Source organism: Giraffa tippelskirchi, chromosome 3 (assembly GCF_054371585.1).
Source record: "Giraffa tippelskirchi isolate mGirTip1 chromosome 3, T2T-mGirTip1v1.2.pri, whole genome shotgun sequence".
NCBI classification, from domain to species: Eukaryota; Metazoa; Chordata; class Mammalia; order Artiodactyla; family Giraffidae; genus Giraffa; species Giraffa tippelskirchi.
Genome location: NC_137277.1, coordinates 4,426,758 through 4,444,287, shown reverse-complemented (window position 1 = coordinate 4,444,287; position 17,530 = coordinate 4,426,758). Strand labels below are relative to the sequence as shown.

The following is a 17,530-nucleotide window of genomic DNA, read 5'->3' as shown; positions in this document are numbered from 1 at the left end:
TCTGAAAACTGGCAGGTTTCTGAACTCTTGTGGAGCCACTGGAAAATGTTACTCCTGTCGTTCGGGGTCCAAGAGGCTACGCTTTGTGTTTCCAGGCACGTCAAGTCCTGAAGCTGTGTGTCTGAGCTGGGAAGAGTGGGGGTAGTGCACTGGAGACAATCGTCGGCTGGGATGAGGGGGAATGGGGCCGGGGGTCTGAGCCTGCCAGAGTCATTGCTTGAGGGTTTGCCCTTACTCCTGCTTTCCAAAGAAGGCCAGATCAGAACACAGAGCGGACTAGAGGGTAATAAATGGTGCCATCCCCTTAGCCTTGTGTGAATTCCTCTTGTTGACTAGCTTCACAGGAGCCACACAAAATGATGTGAGTCACAGGCACTTTTTTTGTTTCCCAGTGCATGTAACAGTGATGTTGACACTGTTTTGTTCTTTTGTTGTTGTTTGGTCGCTAAGTCATGTCCAACTCTTTTGTGAACCCATGGACTGTAGCCCGCCAGGCTCCTCTGCCCAGGTAAGGATACTGAAGTGGGCTGCCATTACCTGCTCTGGACAAAAATAAATATCAAGACATCTTTTTTTTTCTCCTCCTCTCCCTCCATTAGCAGCTCTTTCTTTTTTTTTTTTTTAAATCTGTTATAATTTTGATAACCACACAGTTCATTTGCTTTACTTGTACAATTCAGTGATTTGGGGTATATTTACAGAATTGTGTAACTATCGCTGCTGGCACAGAGCTTTCGTTTTTGTCTTGGTTTTGTTACTTGGCGTATGGGATTTTAGTTCCCCAGCCAGGAATTGAACCCACGGCCCCTGCATTAGAAGCACAGAGTCTTCTGCTGGACTGCCAGCAGCTCTTCCTAACCAACAGAGTAGATGATGTTCAAAACGACAGTGTAGGGGGAAGTAGGAGATGTATCTGAATCTACTCCTCTTTATCCAAGATTCTTTCTCTTCCCTATAAAAATCTCCAATGAGGCTATACTTTTTTCCTTCATCAGTTTAAGGATTTGTCTTAAGCTCAGCTCAAGATTTAAGGCTCTCATAGACTGAGATGCAATTCTTAAGCTAAAGCTTCATTATTTACAGAAATGCTCTAGTTGGACGTTTCACATCCATTTTATTTGAAGGATGTTTTCCAGATCATTTTGCTTCTTTAGGGATCTCATTCCAAAAAGTGTAGGGAGGGGCATTCCACTTTACGGTCTCAGCCAAGACATTGCATAAACCTTTACGCCCACCTCTTTTGAGGGTTCCCTCCATGCACTGGATTGCTTTTAGCTGGGAGGTTCATAAGCAGCTCCAGCTGAAACCACCCGAGTCTCCGAATCTCCCTCCAGCTCTGGAAGTTTTGATGAGGTGACTTGGAAAAGGGATGGGTCTGTGGCTGAGTTCTGAAACCCAGCAGACTGCAGGAGTTATTTACCACAGGATTCTGGGGTTTGAGGTGTTTGGCTGTTGGTCTAGAAACGGCAGAAAGGGAGAAATCTGGTAGACCAAAGTGAGGATGCTAGCAATGCCGATGGCATTCAGATGGGTGGGAAGGGGTGGGGGCTGACCTCCAAGTAATACTCCCTTCAAACTACTGGGCCTCTGCATCTTGAGTCTCCAGAGTCCACTCTCAGCATGCATGCTGAGTCATTCCATTTTCTTCCTCGGGCTTTTCAATTGGCCTTCCAGGATAACAAGTTGATTTTATCTGCTAAAGGCCAACTCAGGCTTGTTAGTGCCAGGGCTATTCAGTGTTGAGAAAGTGGCCACGAGATATCTTGGGAAAAGTGCAATAGAGAATTATCAAAGCATTGATGCAGGTTATCTAAACCAAATCCTCCTCTTCCCAAGTATCTGGATACCTTTGGTTAATTTTTTTTTTTTGGTTTCAGTTATCCATGAGTCAGATGAGCAGAATTGCATTTTGATGATGTTACTTGAACAGCAGATGATGCGGGTAAATGCCTGTATTCATTTGCTTTACATGTACGAACACAGCATACTTTCTCGTGGTCTATTAACGTTACATGCATTCCTTTTAAATTTCAGCGAGTTTTCATAATAAAGTAGGGAAGCAGGGAAATGATACAGGAAACTTAGGATAAGACATTAGAAAACTTGAACTCAAGTTTCCTATCAGCTGTAAGATCTTAGGACAGGAAGCCCCCTACATACAATTGAGTTCCTTTCTGAGAGCATATTTGTGAGTCCAGTTTGTTCAAAAGTCCAACAAAGTTGGCCTAAGTACCCAACTAACACAATTGGCTATATAGGACTGTACTGTAATAGGTTTGTAATACTTTTCACACAAATAATATATAAAAAAACAAGCACAGAAGGTAAACATTTTTAATCTTATAGTAGAGTAAAACAGCTGGCGTATGGCATCAAGTGAACAACCAAAAAGAGGAGGAGGAAGGGAAGCTGGGAGATGGTAGAGCTGAAGGGTTGTCAGCAATAGGAGATGGAGGGCAAGGTGCGACGTCACTCAGGCACCTTGTGGCCTTGCTGTTGATGGCACAGGTTCTGGTTCCCGGCTGGATTCAATACTGTCTACCCTCTTGCTTCCAGATACCCTGGGCTTGAAATAAAGATAAACTGAGCCCTGCTGTACTCTATATGATACTGTGCAGTGAAGTGCACAAAAGCACAGCCACTCATAGGGGGTGTACGCGTGTGACGATGCACACTAGACGTGAGAACCGACTCGGGCAGCTGGACATGCAAACACACGTTGGCATCTTTGAGAGATGGAAAGTTCATATGTAGGGGACTTCCTGTAAAACTATTGAGCTTCACTGAGCATCAGAAATCTTCAGTTAGAAATGGACTAACATGCTGTGGCCAAATATGCAGAAGCACCAGTGAGGGGGCACCACGGATCTCTGTTATCTCTGTATCACACTTGCTCACTTCTCCTTTTGGCATTATAGAAGAGTTAACCGTACTCTAGCCGGGATATTGAGGTGAGAAGCAACAGTTTCTTTTTTCTTAAATCGAAGTATAGTTGGTTTACAATACTGTGTTAGCTTCAGTAGAGTTACTTAAAAGCCATTTGAAAAGCAGGTAAAGTTAGAGATGGGATTTAGGAATGCCCTTCCTACTGTTTGTAGTTGTTTAGTCGCTAAGTCTTGTCTGACTCTTGGCGGCCAGTGGACTGTAGCCCTCCAGGCTTCTTTGTCCGTGCTGTCTCCCTAAGAATACCTGAGTGGGTTGCCATTTCCTTCTCCAATACTACCTAGAGTTATATTTTTCTCCTCCAGCACTCATTCCCTTCCTAGGCTTTCCTGGAGCTCACTTGAGACTTCTTCATTCGGATTAATGAAGTTTTTTCTCAAGAATCCTTGACAGTTACCTGAATTAGTTTCCTAATTCTGCTATAACGGGCTTCCCTGGTGGATTAGACGGTAAAGAATCCGCCTGCGATGGGGGAAACCCGGATTCCATCTCTGGGTCCAGAAGATCCCCTGGAGAAGGATGTGGCAACCCCTTCCAGTATTCTTGGTTGGAGAATTCCATGGACAGAGGAGCCTGGCAGGCTGTAGTCCTTTGCATCGCAAAGAGATGGATACAACTGAGTGATTAATACTTTCAACACTCTTTCTGCCATAAAAAAGACCATAAATTTAGTGGTTGAAGGCAACACAGATTTATTATCTCATAGTTTTATGGGTCAAAGTTCAACATGGGTCTCACCAGGCTAAAGCCAAGGTGTGGGCAGGGCTGCGTTCCTTCCCTGAGGCTGTGGGGAAAAAGCCCTTTCAGGTTCAAGCGGCCAGTCTAATTCAGCTCCTTGGAGTTGCAGCACAGAGACCCCTGTTTCCTCACTGTTGGTCAGCACAGGGCCATTGGCATTCCTTGGTTCATGGCTCCTGTCCTCCTCCCTCCAAGCCAGCAACAGTGAGACGGGTCAAAGTTCAAGTTTTGACCTCTCTTTTGGTCTCCTTTTTGGGGCTTACTTCTTCTGCTTCATCCTTTCTGTTTGACTGGTCTGCCTCGTCTTTCGGGGCTCATGTGATTACACTGGGCCCATCTAAATAATGGGCTTCTCAGGTGGTACTAGCGGTAAAGACCCTACCTGCCAGAGTAGGAGACGCAGGACTAGGGTTCAGTCCCTGGGAGGGGAAGATCCCTGGAAAAGGAAATGGCAACCCACTCCAGTATTCTTGCCTGGGAACTTCCATGGACAGAGGAGCCTGGCAGGCTAGTCTACAGGGTCCCAAAGAGTTGTACAGGACTGAGCGACTGAGCACGTAGCACTTCGGGATGATCCAGCCTCTTTTCCCTGTATTAAGTCAACTGATTAGCAACCTTCCTTTTCTCTTCAAAGACACTTCATGGCAGTACCTAGGTTAGGGTTTGATGGAATAACTAAGGTAGAGAGATCATGCGCGTGGGAAGAAAGCTTCTTTAGAATTTCTGCCTAAGAAACTGTCCTATGTGTTAAGTCACTGTAGTCATGCCTGACTCTTTGCGACCCCATGGACTGTAGCTTGCCAGGTTCCTCTGTCTGTGGGATTTTCCAGGCAAGAATACTGAAGTGAGCTGCAGGGCCCTTCTCCAGGGGATCTTCCCAGCCCAGGGGTCGAACCCAAGTCTCTTATATCTCCTGCATTGCCAGGCAGATTCTTCACCACAAGCACCACTTGGGAACCCAAGAAACTGTCTCAGAGGACGACATAGAGCTGCTGTCAGTCACAGCACCACCCCAGGCCTCTCGTCTGGAAAATTCCGGGGACGGAGGATCCTGGTGGGCTACAGTCCATGGGGTCACAAAGAGACAGACAGGACTGAAAAACTGTCCGATAGGATGATACAAAGCTATTATCAGTCACCAACAGCTTTATGAAATTAGTCAAAAGGGTGGATTTCTAGTGTCACTACCAGCTGAAAGGGAGTAGAATACTTTTTAAGTGCTAAATGGACGTTATGCAGATTACTTCTGCATTTGAGATCAAGGGCTAGAATTTTTTGGCAGAAAGCATATGAGGGCAGCAGAAATCTCAGCTCAGTGGTGTAGACAAAAAAAGGGTCACCTGTTGAAAAAATAAATTAAATGAGAGAGATCACCTAGGGAGAAAATAATTTACTTAAAGCTGTTCTGGTATGTTTGAGGTTGAGAGGCATCTACTGACTTATAAATACAGTGTCATAGAAATATACACTGCCTTCATTTGAAGCATTGCTTTGAAAATAAATGAAAAAATTTTGAATATTTGAAAATATATTTAAAAAAATTTGCAGATTTCCATGAGCCATGTATGGGAGAAATTCTTCTCCTTTTCATTCTCCCTAGATCTTTAAATTGAGTCCAATTACTGCTTAAGTCTAGCACATAAAATACATTCTTTATAGAACTATATATAGTTTTATAGGCTTCCCAGGTGGCTCAGTGGTAAAGAATACCACTGCCAATGCAGGAGACATGGGTTCGATCCCTGGGTTAGGAAGATCTCCTGGAAAAGGAAATGACAACCCACTCCAGTATTCTTGCCTGGAAAAATCTCATGGACAGACTGTAGCCTAGTGGGCTACAGTCCATGGGGTAGCAGAGACAGAAGATTTAGTGACTAAACAATAACATATAGTTTTTTAGGCATATAATGTTTAAATATAATATGTTGTTGCAAAATGTCTTCAAAAGATAAGAATTCATTGCCTTCTTTGGTGACATAACACATTCTACATATGTATTTCTGTTTGTTTTTATATGGAGATATGGGTTGATACAGATATAGATAGATAAGGTTAAATGTAGAAATTAATAGAAATATGCTATGTTATCATTAACAAGCCATAAACCCAAGACTTTGCATCCTCAAACAAAAGCAAATGCAATATTGCATAAGAAAAAGGAACTATTATAGGTTTTGTATTCACCCAGATTCCATTATTACATGACTCTTTCTTTTTATAATCCTTCTTGGGGTTGATGTAGATCTCATTCAAATATTCAGACCAAGTTGTTCCCCAGTTGCCAATCCTTTTCAGGGCAATGGGAAATGTATTCCTTTTACATGTTCATTTTTGCGGTCATCAAGGTTTCCTGTCCACAGTCTTTTTTTGAATTCCCTTTGGGCTAGGCTACATTTTGCCTGGGTTTGCAGGAGTGACTGGAAGACAGCCTTGCTTTTGATAAAAGGCATATCATTTCATCAGGTCCCACACATTCACAGAGCCTGGCTTACCCACAGTACCTGGGGTTTTCAAATCATACATTAGTCCAGGTCAACTTGACTATTGTCCGGTGTTCAGTCCTTGACTGGAAGTAACAGGACTAAGGAAGAAAAGAAATCACATCCTGTCAATAAGCGCTGCAAATATTTAGTGTGGCAAGCTCCGTGTTTTCTTTCTTATGAAAAGCTGATTAATATTCAGTGGTTGAAGGTTAATACCCCATTCATTTTATTCACTTTACATCCTGCACACAGCAGTGACTGTTCCAATTTCAACTCCTAATTCATACAAATCTGGTTCCAATCAGGAGATTAGTAACTTACTGCCTAAGCAGAAACAAATCACACAATTGCTAAGTTTATCTTCCTACCCATGCACAGACACATACGTGTGCTTGAAACGGACTCATTCATGGACAGAGGCAAATGCGTACATACCAGCAAAGTCCTGTCAATGTGGACGTACCTAGGAAGTTTTATTTGCTTACACAAGCATGTGACAGGCATAGATGCAACTGACACCAAGAAAGCATCATCTAAATATATTCACATGTGCAGAGGTCTTTAACCTGAAGTTTTCGATATTATAAGTATTTCTATATTGAATCATATTTTAAAGATATTAGAATGCATCATCATTTTAAAAATCCCTATACTGTGTCCTTTTGTAGAACATGGTATTTGGGTGTTATCTACCGTATCTCAGTCTACTTTTCTACTGATTGATTTTTATGTTTGAGAGGTTGTCGTGAAGTTGAAAACACCATGTGTTTAAGAAGGTGAAACTGTAGCAGGATGAACTTGAGAGAAGTGATCATGAAGATTTTTCTGATCATGGGAGTAGAGCTTCAAAACAGGTCACCAGAGAGCGAGGGGATTTGCATTTCCTGAAGATCTTTTGAAATTGGATCTCGTTTGTCTGGAAATGATTAAGGACAGTCCTGCAGGGGTCTGTTTTTAGGCTCCTTGCAGCTTAGTGAGTCTGTGACTTGGGGAGATCCATCTGTGGTCACTCTGTAGGAGAGATAAGTTTATGTGGACATCTGCGTTCCGGACAGGAAGGAGGAGAGGGGAAGGACATTGCGTTTGCATTTTCCAGATGATGGCATGCAGTGGTGGAGCTGAAGAATTAAGCATCACGGGGATTGGCCGTCTGATGGTGGGCGTAACGGAGGCTCAGGTTTTTTTTAATTGTGTTTATTTCTGCTCAATATGACGTAACAGTTATGCTGCTGAAAGTTGATACATTGGGAGTAAGAAGAACTTTCAATACCATGAGTACTTTATTTGGGAGCCTTGATTTTGATTTTTTTTTTTTTCTTTTTTTACCTAAAGGATATTGACCAGAGCCTTGAAGAGATAGGAGTCAGTGAGATGATATTTCAGCTTATTTGAAGACCTAGAATCCATCTGTCACCCAGAAAGATCTATGAATTTATCTTTCTTTCCTTTCCTCTTTGACACTTACATTGAAAAAGCAAAGTACAGAATTTGAGGCTAAAAAACAACTGCTCCCACAAGGAAAGGGCTTCTCTGGTGGTTCAGTGGTAAAGGGAATGGAAACCCATGGGAAATCCCATGGACAGAGGAGCCTGGCGGGCTACAATCTGTGGGTTTGCAAAAGAGTCGGACGCAAGTTAGCGACTAAACAACTATGACAACCACAAGCAAATAAACAATCCTGTCTCAGAATCACGTCTCTTCCTCTTACTTGGTTTTGTGGTCTTGGTCTCTCTTCATTTAGGCCGAAGATGAAATAATAGAACAGGTGAAGATGACAGTTGGTACCTTACAGGCCTTCGTGGTGGCAATTGGTCATGGGTTTGTTGTGACGACTATGTGATTTCTGTTTGTGACAATATCTGGAAATCTATACATTGATAAACAGATTATGCATCATTATTATTTCTTGGTGCAGTTATATTTCACATGGTCTGGATGTTTTTCTTTGCCTGTGTCTGTCTGCTTATCTGCCAGACTCCAGGTCCACTCAGCTACCAGCTGTGTTCTCTGAACTTTTCAGCAAAGTTGTGCCCTTCTTCTAGCTTTCTGCTGAAGGCCTGTGTCAGCAATATTCTGAGAAGGTGGAGGAGTTTCTATCAGCAAGAACTGCACTTTTAGCAAAAGTTACAACTTCCCTGTTAAGACGCTTGAGGATATGAAGGCCTAGATCTCAGATGAATATCCCTGAAAACTACATTTCATTCATGGATGCTAACTCAGGCTCATCTGGGGAAGAACTGGAAATCTTCGCTGGGACTTTTCTCACCACTTTCTGACCTGCATTGTTTCTTATAAATCATGGTGAAATACACTTGACATAAAATTTACCATCTTGGGACTTCCCTGGTAGTCCAGTGGCTAAGACTCCAAGCTCCCAGTGAAGTGAGTGTGGGTTCAATCCCTGGGTGAGAACTAGATCCCACATGCCACAACTAAAAGTTTGCATGCCCCAACTAAAGATCCTGAGTGTTGCAACTGAAAAAAAAAAAGATCCTGAATTCTACAGTGAAGATTGAAGATCCTGCATGCTGCAACTAAGACCTGGTGCCGCAAATAAATAAATATCTTTTAAAAATTTACCATCTTAACCATTTTAAAGTGTATGGTTTAAATGTGCAGCCATCACCTCCCTCCAGCTCCAGAACTCTTTTCATCTTGCAAAACTGCAGCCCCCTCCCCAGTGAACAGTAATAACTGTTCATCCCCACCCACCCCCCCCAAGCCCCTGGCGACCACCATTCTGCCCTCCTTCTCTCTGAATGTGACCGTAGTGAGGGGCATCCTGTGAGTGGAAATGTACATGTTTGTCCTTCAGTGACTGGCTTATTGCACTTAACACCATGGCTTCCCAGTGGCTCAGTGGTAAAGAACCTGCCTGCCAGTGCAGGAGACTTAAGAGACGCAGGTTCCATCCCTGGGTCAGGAATTCCCCCTGGAGAAGGAAATGGCAACCCACTCCAGTATCCTTGCCTGGGAAATTCCATGGACAGAGGAACCTGGTGGGCTACAGTTCATGGGATCTCAATGAGTCAGAGAGAACTTAGTGACTAAAGAACAGCAACAAGCACATCCTCAAGGCTCATCCATGTGGTATGTGCCCTCCCTTTTTGCGTGAGGCTAGAGTGGTAGTGATGATCCTCAGAGATACTTGGGGGCAGGTACCAAGATCCCCCTGTTTGGAATTTCTGTGATGTCACTGGGTACTGACAGGGCATGATAACAACATTAGCCTCTGTCCTAACTGGTAATGATAAATCACGATCAGCAGCTGCAGACTTTTGGGGGTTCTGAGAAGAATTCTAGGAGAGAAGGACCGCGGGTGGAGAAGCACACGCCCTCCGTGAACTGGAGGTGGAGGAGGCAGCCCCGCGTGGACTGGAAGGCTGGATGTTCTGGGGTTCTCCTCGAAGAGGGGGGGTTCTGTTTTCCCGCTTTCTTTTAATTTCACAGATGGCATCAGGAGGGACTCTGGCTGGTGGAAATACTATGTTCTCTTCCTGCCTTCAGTTAACTGTACAAACTTGTAAAAAAAAAAAAAAAAAACTCAAGCTGCAGCACGGTTCCACACAGGGTGTCTCGCCAAAATGCAAAGTGTTACCACAGCGCATAAGCAGACAGTGTTTTTCAAGTGCGGGAACAGAGTGAGGTGCCTTTCAGCACCTTTTCCAGCACTTCTTTAAAAATGATTTAAATTGGAGGCAATAGCATCGAATGCTGAGCATCTGACACTCAGACAGGACTTAATGAATCACGCACTTTAACAGCATCACTCCTCTGCAGCCACTTCACTTGGCGCCCATGGTGGTGGTTCCCCACCCCCCACCCCCCACAGAAACATTTGTTCTGCAGACCGTTTGCTTGTTGGAGTCTGCTGGGCAACTCTTGGTTCATGGCAGGGAGAACTGGCCTGAGGGAGGCTGCCGAGCCCAGTTCTTCCTGCGTCCAGTCTCTCTGGATCTGAATTTCAGAGCAAAAAGACAGCAGTGTTCCTTAGGAACCAGACTCAGAACCAGCATTCGTCTCTTCCCAGTTCGAAATCTCTTGCAAAAAATATAAGCTACACAATCCAGTGTTCATCTTAACTCCACAACATACAGCATTGTTGTTTAACTGACTTGAATCAAAACAGCAAAAAAGTGAGTGATTTTGTGGGAAGGGACATTCCAGTGCTGGGAAAAGACAGCCGTTCTGCACCTTTGAGTTACAGCAGGTCATCATCTTCGTTGTCAGAAATGAAACCTCTGCTGGTGGAGTCTGGCGGTAGAGCTCACAGCTTGTCCGGCAGTTGTTGAGGACACAGGCCGAGTGGAGAGGGCCTGCTGGACTTCCCCAAGGACCACGCCTCAGTGTCTTACCCACCTTCCGGAGGGTCCCCATCTGCTGCAGCGCCCTTGGCAGGCAGAGTGAAGGGGCAGTGCCCTCTGCGGCTGCAACGTATGTAAACAATTTCATCTTTCAATCCAATCTTTAATGAAATGTTTAGTACAAACCTGCTGTTAACATGATGTACATGAATTTACTGGCAGGCAAAGCTGGGATTTATATCATTCTGAAAATCAGATGTTCTTTGTATCAGGAAAAACCTTTAAAGATGGGAAGGTTTTCCTTCTGAATGGCAGGTGCATCCTTAAAGTGCACACACCCAGTGCACCGTTGAGGGTCAGCCTCTCTCAGATGCCAGACTCCAGTGTGTGATCATTTCTTTGCAGGCTGCTCCATGGAACAGGAGTTAGATTCTAAACCAGTGGCCAGCACACTAAAGTCTGTGGGCCAAACTGGGCCCACTGTCTTTGTTTCTTTTTAACAGCTTTAGTGCAAGGGTATAACTGATAGGCGCTTCCCTGGTAGCTCAGCTGGTAAAGAATCTGCCTGCAATGCAGGAGACTCCGGTTCAATTCCTGGGTGGGAAGATCCCCTGGAGAAGGGCTAGGCTATCCACTTCAGTATTCTTGGGCTTCCCTGGTGGCTCAGACAGTAAAGAATCCACCTGAAATGCGGGAGACCTGAGTTCAATCCCTGGATTGGGAAGATGCCCTGGAGAAGGGAACATGTATCCACTCCAGTGTTCTTGCCTGGAAACTTCCATGGACAGAGGAGCCTGGCAGACTGGGGATGGAACCCCCAGTCCATGGGGTTGCAAAAAGTTGGACATGACTGAGTGACTTTCACTTATAACTGATATATGAAAAAAAAATACCACATTTTTCAGCTCATTTTCCTGAGCTTTGCTTTGTACTGCTTCACTGATTTTTTTTTTTTTTTTTTTTACAAATTGTAGAACTATAGCAGACTTCCTTGATGGTCTAATGGTTAAGAGTCCCTGCTTCCAATGCAGAGGGTATAGGTTCAATCCCTGGTCAGGAAACTAAGATCTTGCATGCCTCATGGTGTGGCCAGAAAAAAATAAAAGCCATCTTATAAAAAGTAGACTTTATATATTTTTTTAAAAAATATATCTGTAGCCACCCCAAGTCAAGCAAGTCTATTGGTGCCATTTTTCCAACAGCATTTGCTTCCTTCGTGTCTCTGGGTGTCCCATTTTGTTAATTCTTATGATATTGCAAACACCCCACCAGCAAAGACAACTCCCTGAAGGCTCAGATGATGGTTAGCATGTTTTAACAATAAAGTATCTTTAAGGAAGGTATATGTATTATTTTTATAAATATAATGTCATTGCACAATTAATATAAGGCTATAGTATATGGTAAAGAACCCACCTGCCAATGCAGGAAACGCAGGTTCAACCCCTCAGTTGGGAAGATCCCCTGGAGAAGGGACTGGCACCCCACTCCAGTATTTTTGCCTGGAGAATCCCATGGACAGAAGAGCCTGGTGGGCTACAGTTCGTGGGATTGCAAAAGAGTCGGACACAACTTAGCCACTAAACAACAACAAAACAGCAAAAAACGTAGCGTTAACATCTCTTTTATATGCACTGGGAAACAAACAAAAATGCCTATGACTCACATTATTTTGGAATTTTCCTTACTGCAGTGTTCTGGAGCCAAACTTACAGTGTCTTCAAGGTCTGCCTCTGTACAGTAAGGAGGGTTTGGACGTTTGCAAACAGTCTCATGAAACCATCACCACGATCAAGGTAACAGATATGTGAATCTCTTCTAAATGTTTCCTGTGCGCCCCCCACCCCGCTTTTCTTTTTTTTTGGGTGATGTTGCTGTTTTTGGTGTTTTGTTTTTGTGTTTGTATTTTGGCAATAAGAACAACTAATATGAGTTCTGTCCTTTTAATAGATATTTAAACAAAGTGGTTCAATTGGTACAGAATTTTGGATATATAAGTTAAATATGTTATAGAGATCTTTTACACGACAGAGAGTCTTTAGGTAAAGATATCCTATTTTCTATAGCCGGTTTTTTGTTTTTCTTTTGGTAAGGCCCACAAGCTAAGAATGATTTTTACATTTTATGTGGTTGAAAAGAAAAATGATATTTTATGACATGTGAAAATTATATATAGAATTAAAATTGCAATTGCTGTGAATAAAGTTTTATTGGAACACAGTCACCGATGCACATTCATTTATGTGCCGTCTGTGGCTGCTTTTGTGATTGAATAACAGAGCTGAATAGTTATGATTGACATTAAGACTCACAGAGCCTGAAATATTTACTCTTTGGCTCTTTACAGAAAAATCTTGGCTTACCTTGCCCTAGAAAGTTAATAAGCAATGATAATACTGAGTATAATGATGATGATAATAGTGACTAGTGATTGTTGATGGCTTCTTTGCACCAGGTATATATATGCATATTGACTGCCTTTTTATTAATAACATGTGGCATATAGTATATTAATTTTCACTTAAAATTATATTTGCTAAGCATTTATGGGATTGTCACCCATGTGGACTCTGCCTATTCCTCTAAATTTGGGCTTTTTCATGTCAATGATTATCTGGAAGGATTTTTTTTTTTTTAATCTTTCAGATTTTATTATATCCCCAGATGTTCAATGTTTTATAAATTAGATAAACATTTCACAAAACTGGTCGATCACCAGTATTATCAAGGAAGCCTAAAAGATGTCCTGAGTTAACGAAGCAGGGTCTGGGAGTGGGGCTGGAACCTAGAATGTCTGCTTGTTTGTTTTCATTTTTAAATTCTACGGGCGAAGCTAAGAATCAGCCTGATTTGAGAACAACTGGCCAAGATAATTATTTTTATACTTTTCAAAGGGATATTATTGTAAGTACTACCTGACTGGGAACTCTTTGACAATGAAACTGAGTTCCCTATTTTAATCTTTCATCTTCCAGCCCCGCCCCACCCCCAAAACTCCCCCCTCTCTACTGTTATCATGGTAGCAGGACTTTGTACCTAGGGAAATGCCCAAACCTAGTTGCTTGACTGACTAGACGGCACAGTTCCTGATAACATATATTGACTTCCTTCTGCTCCTTAGGAAACAATTTCCCTATGAAAATAAAATTGCAGCCACAGAGCATTGAAGTCTTAATTTTTTTTAATTGGAGTGTAGTGGCTTTACATTGTTGTGTGTTTCTGCTGTACAGCAAAGTGAATCAGCCATACGTAGACACACATCCCCTCTTCCCTGGAATTAGGTCACCACAGGCCACTGAGGAGAGGTTCCTGCGCTCTGCAGTCGGTTCTTATTAGTTATCTATTTTTTATGCACATTGAATTCTTATATGAAACCATTTAGAGCAGTCTGGGGCTGGCCCCAGTTAAAGCAAGCCTTTTGTTTCTGGCCAAATTTTCACAAAAGAGTGAGACTGACCTTCATTGGAACTGAAAATTTCCACCTGGCCTAAATGTAACCTCCCAGATAGATGAGGAGACATTATCAGCAGATTTAATGTCTGTACTTTTATGTTGGTATTCTAATTTTTTTTTTCCTTCAAGCTTTTAGGATTAATTTGCCTAGTTTATAGGCTGAATGGAAATGTCCCAAGGTCCCTTTGGCTCCTCTGGATGAAATAATTAGCTGCACATGCTGTCCAACAACTTCTATACCTGGGACCCTCATTAGTTTCAAATCTCAATTTAATTTCCAGGAGAAATAGTTCAGGGTTTCCTGAGACTTAGCAGTTGAATCTGACCAACTGCAGGGGGTCTCATACTCAGACTGCCTTTTTCCTGGCCCCTAGTCCACCTCTCACCCCACACCCCCTAGTCTGATCGCTGTAAGATTCAATTTTGCTGCCTCTGTGTTTGTAAATGGGACAGACCAGAAATTGTTTCCTGAAAACCAAAGACTTCCATTTGCTCTCTTCCTAATTTGCTCCCGGAGTTTGATTTGAAACTAGTAAGCCAAATTTGAGGTTTATAACCCTGGAAGAGCATCTCAGAAAGCTCTTGTATGTATATGTATAACATCTGAAACTAACATTGCATTGTAAGTCAACCATTGCTGTTCTTCAGTCGCTAAGCTGTCTCTGACTCTGCGACTCCGTGGACTGCAGCACGCCAGGCTCCTCTTCCCCTTCACCATCTCCTGGAGTTTGCTCAAACTCATGTCCATTGAGTCCGTGATGCTCTTAACCATCTCAGCCTCTGTCGCCCCCTTCTCCTCTTGCCCTCAGTCTTTCCCAGCATCAGAGTCTTTTTCAGTAATTCAGCTCTTCACATCAGGTGGCCAAAGTATTGGAGCTTCAGCTTCAGCATTAGTCCTTTCAATGAATATTCAGGGTGGATTTCATTTAGGAGTGGCTCGTTTGATCTTCTTGCAGTCCAGGGGACCCTCAAGAGTCTTGTCCAACACCACAATTTGAAAATCAACTATACTCCAATAAAGTTAAAGTAATAGTTAAAAAACAAATGTAGTGTATAGATTATACAATAAAATTTTTTTCAGTACCAACAATAAAAAAAATGAAAAAAGTTAGCTTATTTAGAAGAATACATCTTATTTTATGCCATACCTACTAATATATTATGTAGGTGTATAATCTATTAAACATGCGATATTTTACATTAGATTATTCATTTAAAGTGTCCAAAATTCACTGCACTCTAAATTTTTATCAGACTTGCTTGAGTAGTGTACATTTATTTATTTATTTATTTGGGGCTTCCTTTGTGCCTCCACAGTAAAGAATCTGCCTGAAAAAATGATGTCTTTCAAACAGATGGCTAACAAACACATGAAAAGATGCTCAATATCGCTCATTATTAGAGAAATGCAAATCAAAACTACAATGAGATATCATCTCATACCTGTCAGAATGGCCATCATCAAAAAGTCTCCAAACAATAAATGCTGGAGAGGGTGTGGAGAAAAGGGAACCCTCTTGCACTGTTGGTGGGAATGTAAACTGATACAGCCACTATGGAAGATGGCATGGAGATTCCTTAAAAAACTAGGAATAAAACCACCATGTGACCCAGCAATCCCACTGCTAGGCATATACCCCGAGGAAACCAAAACTGAAAAAGACACACGTATCCCATTGTTCACTGCAGCACTATTTACAACAGCTAGAACATGGAAGCAACCTAGATGTCCATCGACAGATGAATGGATAAAGAAGTTGTGGTGTATATACACAATGGAATATTACTCAGCCATAAAAATGAATGCACTTGAGTCAGTTCTAATGAGGTGGATGAATCTAGAGTCTATTATACAGAGTGAAGTAAGTCAGAAAGAGAAAGATAGATATCATATACTAATGTGTATATATGGAATCTAGAAAGATGGTACTGAGGAATTTATTTGCAGGGGAGCAGTGGAGAAACAGAGAACAGACTTACGGACACGGGGAGAGGGGAAGAGAGGGTGAGCTGTGCGGAGCGAGTAACATGGAAACTTACATTACCGTATACTAAAATACACAGCCAATGGGAATTAGCTGTATGTCTCAGAGAGCTCAAACAGGGGCTCTGTATCAACCTAGCGGGGTGGGATTGGGAGGGAGGTTCAAGAGGGAGGGGACATATGTATACCTATGGCTGATTCATGATAAAGTTTGACAGAAAACAACGAAACTCGGTAAAGCAACTATCCTTCAACTAAAAAATAAACTTTTAAAAATGATGTCTAAAAATGATGTCATCTCCCACATTTAATCCAGCAGCAGCAGGACTGTATAAAGTTACTGTTAAAACAGTCCCTATGCTTAAGCCCTGGGCTTCCCTGGTGGCTCAGGTAGTAAAGAATCCATCTGCAATGCAGAAGACCTGTGTTCAATCCCCGGGTCTGGAAGATCCACTGGGGAAGAAATGGCAACCCACTCCAGTATTCTTGCCTGGGAAATCCTATGGACAGAGGAGCCTGGCGTGCTGCAGTCCACGGGGCCACAAAGAGTTGGACACGGCGTAGCAACTGAGTAACGACAGAATCACCTGTTGGTCTTGTTCTTCTATTGCTTGTTTCACAACTAACTTTTTGGCTTACTTAGATTATATTAGCTGAGAATAAATGATCCTGATTTTTAAAATGCCATTATTTTACATTAAGGTCAGCAAGGTGATTATTTCTCAAGCATCAGGCTTATTTTTGAACTGGAGCTTGGCTTTTTGTATATGAGAGTGACATCTGGATACTCCAGAAGTTTGAACCTACTCCTGGCCCACTGATTTGAAAAAAAATAAGATGAAATGGCTTTAGGATTAAAGCCTGTTCTTGCCTAATAACCTGTAGGTTATGATGCAAATTGGGGCATGTTAACTTGGTGGAATATCCCCAAATAAACAAAATATTTCAAGGGTGATATCACACCTGGATTTCAATTCACATGGCAACACAGATTCTTTTCCCTACACATATTATTCCCCAGTGTCTTTCTTCATCTCGGTCTCCTGCAATCCTGAATAAATGATCACCTTAGAACTGGGAAAAAAAAAAGAGAGACTTGTATTGGGGGTCTCTTTGGGTTCAGGAAAAAGAAAGTTATGACACAACTATCTTAATAAGAAAGCTTTATAAAGTCATGTAATAAAATGTCCTGTGATAGAGAAATGCAGGTTTGATCATTCTTCTGCCCAGGGGTGGTCTTCCAGGGTTTGGGTTCTTTCTGACTGCTTTACCGTCCTTAGTTTATTGTCTTTGTTGCATCTGAAAGATGGCTGTGGTAGTGTCAGGGGTCACAGATGGATATATCACCAGGCTGCAGAAAGGGCTGACCTTTGCAGAATGGTGACAAGTAAATCTTTCCTTGAAACCCTTCCCTTTGTAGACTTCTCTTCCATCTCGTTGGTAAGAACTGGGCTGTGCGTGCTTTGTGCGCCTGCTTAGTCGCTCAGTTGTGTCCGAGTCTTTGTGACCCCATGGACTGTACTCCACCAGGCTCCTCTGTCCCTGGGATTTCCCAGGCAAGAATACTGGAGTAGGTTGCCTTTTCCTCCTCCAGGGGATTTTCCTGACCCAAGGATCAAACCCGA

General features: G+C 42.5%; 1 long non-coding RNA gene across 10 annotated transcripts in view; it reads left to right on the top strand.

Moving 5' to 3' along the window:
* Window positions 1-17,530, top strand: part of LOC145543545 (uncharacterized) — a 448,599-nt gene that overhangs the window by 17,280 nt on the left and 413,789 nt on the right. For 8 of the 10 annotated variants that reach the window (XR_014080792.1, XR_014080784.1, XR_014080787.1 and 5 more), the window contains exon 2: window positions 12,162-12,264. This is a non-coding gene — a long non-coding RNA (uncharacterized LOC145543545). Of the gene's footprint in view, window positions 1-10,394; window positions 10,599-12,161; window positions 12,265-17,530 lie in introns of all 10 variants that reach the window. The other 2 variants (XR_014080791.1, XR_014080795.1) reach the window with 1 other exon arrangement.